Source organism: Chenopodium album, chromosome 21 (assembly GCF_948465745.1).
Source record: "Chenopodium album chromosome 21, dcCheAlbu1.1, whole genome shotgun sequence".
Classification (NCBI taxonomy): domain Eukaryota; kingdom Viridiplantae; phylum Streptophyta; class Magnoliopsida; order Caryophyllales; family Amaranthaceae; genus Chenopodium; species Chenopodium album.
Genome location: NC_137854.1, coordinates 5,856,697 through 5,861,216, shown reverse-complemented (window position 1 = coordinate 5,861,216; position 4,520 = coordinate 5,856,697). Strand labels below are relative to the sequence as shown.

General features: G+C 40.8%; 1 pseudogene; it reads left to right on the top strand.

Moving 5' to 3' along the window:
* Nucleotides 1–625: 625 nt before the first annotated feature.
* LOC145602281 (serine/threonine-protein kinase BRI1-like 2 pseudogene) lies at nt 626–4,313 on the top strand (annotated as a pseudogene).
* Nucleotides 4,314–4,520: the final 207 nt, after the last annotated feature.

Sequence of the window (4,520 nt, the reverse complement as noted above, 5' to 3'; positions counted from 1 at the left end):
ATACATTTCTACTTAAAATAAGCAATTGTTAAACATGTTATATTGTTATACTCCATACTTGTTATACATCTATCAAGCTACGGTTGGTCTAGTGGTAAGGTTTATCATCTCACAACCAAAAGGTTGTGGGATTAAACCTCACTTAAGCAATTTGGGGTGGGGATTCCCTTACCCTCCCGCCCCCCCAACACACACACGCACCCAAATTGTCTTGCCTGCTAATCCCGGTCGGGTTGGACTTGTGAGAGGTTCCGACCCGATAAGCCTCTTCTCCTTACCTTAAAAAAAAAAAAAAAAAAAAAAAAAAAAAAAAAAAAAAACTTGTTATACATCTGATATATATTCTGATAGATTCAAGAACTGTAATTTTCTTGTTTTAGTGAATTTATAATTATCAATTTATTCACTAAAAATCAGATACAAATTGTAAAAAGAATGTAGTTGCAGAGAAAAAGAAGGCAGCTTTATTGAAAAAGCCTTTCAAATTCACCACCAAAATGCTCCTTTTGCTTTGGCATAATAACATATGGAATTGTCATCATATTAACCACTCTCTCTTTCTCTCTCCTCCCACGCTCAAGGCCCCTCTTTCAATCACGCCCACAACTAAATATTATTCTCACTTACCATTTTTCTACTCATATTAATCTTCTTCTTCACTCTACCAAAATTCCTAAACTAAATATTCTGAATTCTTCTTTCAAACATGAAAATACCCTCCTTATACTTTTTCAATATCTATGTTTTTTGTATTACATTATCATTTACATATACTTGTCGATCATCTCTTGCAACTACTCCATTAACCGATGCCGAATCGTTGTTAGCCTTTAAGAAATCCATAGACAATGATCCTAGTAAAGTCTTTGAAACTTGGCAAATGACCAAGAAAACTCCTCTTTGTACTTGGCAAGGTGTTAACTGCTCATCTGATGGTCGAGTTTCGCAACTCGACCTCAGTTGGCGTTTCCTTGAAGGGAATATCACATTTGATGCTTTAACATCTTTAGACATGTTGGTGTCTTTAGACTTGTCTGGGAATTCTTTTGTTATTAACTCTTCTTCCCTCCTTCATCTTCCGCCTTCGATTGAGCAGCTCCTGCTGTCGTCGTGTGGCCTGCAGGGAGCTCTTCCTGTCAATTTACTCACGCTGTACACAAATCTAAATACGGTTGATCTTTCGGGTAATAATCTGACTGGTTTACTGTCAAAAGATTTTCTGAGTTCTACCTCTAGCAGTAGTAGTATTAGTAAACTGCAGGTTCTTGACCTGTCTGCTAACAGAATTTCAGGGCCACTTCCGTTTTTCGAGGCCATTTCTGCTAATTCCTGCACCAATCTTCAGACTCTGAATCTGTCCATGAATCAGTTCAGTGGAAAAATTCCTCCCTATTTAGGTAGTCTGCCAAGTATACAGATAATCGACCTGTCTCATAACTATCTTGCAGACTCAATTCCTGCAGAAGTATGGCAGGCCTGTGGGTCCCTCACAGAGCTTCATATTGCTTACAACAATCTATCAGGTGCTGTTCCTGCTGGTTCTCTGTCATCCTGTAAGTGGCTTCAGATTCTGGACCTGTCAAACAACAACCTGTCAGGGCCGTTCCCGGGACAGGCGTTGTCAGGCCTGCAGTCTCTGGACTCGCTGGTGATGAGCAACAACGTGATTACAGGTTCTTTTCCGGGGACTATATCGTCGTGTGCTACGCTGAGGGTGGTGGACTTCAGTTCTAACAGACTGTCAGGACCGATTCCGCCTGACTTGTGTGCAGGAAATTCTTCTCTGGAGGAGCTTAGGCTGCCTGATAATCTTATAGCAGGCAGAATACCGCCTGAGTTGGCTAAATGCTCGAGTTTGAAGACGGTGGATTTTAGCTTGAACTATCTGAATGGGACTATTCCTGCTGAGATTAGTAAGATGGGAAATCTTGAACAGTTTTTTGCGTGGTATAATGGGTTGGAAGGCGAAATCCCACCAGAAATCGGGCAATGTAGTAAGCTGAAGGATCTTATATTGAATAATAATCGTCTAAGCGGAGAGATTCCAAAGGAGTTGTTCAATATCACTAACTTGGAGTGGATTTCTCTGACTTCAAATCAGCTTACAGGGCATATTCCTAAAGAATTTGGGCTGTTGCAGAGGCTTGCTGTTTTGCAGCTTGGAAATAATTTCTTTACAGGAGAAATTCCTACAGAATTGGCAAACTGTAGGACTTTAGTTTGGCTTGATTTGAATAGCAATAATCTCACTGGTGAAATCCCACCTAGGCTAGGAAGACAGCCAGGAAGTCCCAAATTATATGGGATTTTATCAGGAAATACTTTGGTGTTTGTGAGGAATGTTGGCAATACTTGCAAAGGTGTTGGTGGGTTGCTCGAGTTTGCGGGGATTCGACCTGAGAGGCTGCTTCAAGTACCTTCCCTGAAGAACTGTGATTTTACTAGATTGTACTCGGGGGCGATCCTGAGTTTGTTTACTCAGTATCAAACTTTGGAGTATCTTGATCTTTCTTATAACCAACTTCATGGGAAAATTCCTGATGAGTTGGGTGATATGGTGGCATTACAAGTGCTTGAGATTTCCCACAATCAGTTGTCTGGTGAAATTCCTGCAAGTCTTGGGAATCTGAAGAATATGGGTGTTTTTGATGCATCTTATAACAGGCTGCAGGGTGAAATTCCTGATTCATTTTCCAATCTGTCATTTTTGGTGCAAATCGATTTGTCGAATAATCAGTTGACAGGACAAATTCCGCAGAGAGGGCAGCTTAGTACACTTCCAGCTACTCAGTATGCAAATAATCCTGGCCTTTGTGGGGTGCCTTTGCCTGAATGCAAGGATGTAAATGCAGGGAGTACGCCGGTGGAGGATGATACAGGAAGAGATAAAGGGCGGTCATCTAAATCGTCGTTGACTAACAGCATTGTTATAGGATTGTTGGTTGCGATTGCAACTGTGTGCATTTTGATTGTGTCAGCTATTGCAATACGAGTGAAGAAGAAAGAAAAAGAGGATGCTAAGATGCTGCATAGTTTACAGGCTGCACATGCCGCGACAACATGGAAGATAGAAAAAGAGAGGGAACCATTGAGCATCAATGTGGCTACTTTTCAGAGGCAGCTAAGGAAGCTCAAGTTCTCTCAGCTTATTGAGGCTACTAATGGGTTTTCAGCCGCGAGTATGATAGGGCATGGAGGATTTGGGGAGGTCTTTAAGGCGACGTTGAAGGATGGATCAAGTGTTGCAATCAAGAAGTTAATAAGGCTTAGTCATCAAGGTGACAGGGAGTTTATGGCCGAGATGGAAACTCTAGGGAAGATCAAGCATAAGAATCTAGTCCCACTCTTAGGATACTGTAAGGTAGGAGAAGAGAGACTTCTTGTGTATGAATTTATGGAGTATGGTAGTTTGGAAGACATGCTTCATGGGAGAGAAAGAGGTAAAGATCGGAGGATTCTTACATGGGAAGAGAGGAAGAAGATAGCGCGAGGAGCAGCTAAGGGACTTTGCTTCCTTCACCATAACTGCATTCCACATATTATACACCGTGATATGAAGTCTAGCAATGTCCTGCTAGACCATGAAATGGAGTCTAGAGTGTCTGATTTTGGGATGGCAAGGCTCATAAGTGCCCTGGATACTCACTTGAGTGTTAGTTCATTGGCCGGGACTCCAGGGTATGTTCCACCCGAGTACTATCAGAGTTTCCGATGCACTGCAAAAGGTGATGTCTACTCATTTGGGGTTGTCTTGCTAGAACTCCTAACAGGGAAGAGGCCAACCGATAAGGAGGATTTCGGAGACACCAACTTGGTAGGATGGGTTAAGATGAAAGTCAGAGAAGGCAAAGGACCTGAAGTAATTGATTCAGAATTGCTGTCAGTTACTAAGAAATCAATTGAGGCAGATGCAGAGGAAATGAAGGAGATGGTGAGATACCTCGACATCACGATGAGATGTGTCGATGATTTCCCTTCCAGAAGGCCTAATATGTTGCAGGTCGTCGCCTTGTTGAGGGAACTGGTGCCTGGTTCATCTAGTTCCAGCAATAGTAGCTAATAAATTTTTTCAGATTTCAGCATAAATATTCTTCTGTTTGTTATGAAGAGTGTTTTTTGTATTCATATACTTGTATAAGCTTGCAAAATTCTCTCTAAGATTTTATCTCCTACTGCTTGATGATCAGAAGTTAAAGTATGAAATGTGTTTGGATTGCTAGACTTAGATGATATAAGTCTGTAAATCATGCATGGTGCGAAATCTGACAATGTATGTACATATAATGTAAGATCAACAGATGATGTTGTATAAAGAATGTCAATTACTTGATTAATTTTAACTCTTTTTGCTCCATTAAGCAGTAATTATAGAAGAATATGTTATTTTTACTTTGAGGTCCATTGTTATCATGTAACAAGACTAACATTCACAAATAGGAGTAAGTAATATGCAACACTAATATGAAGGTGTTTGGCTGCTGTGTAGTGCTCCCCTCCACGAACTGGGATTAACAAAAAAA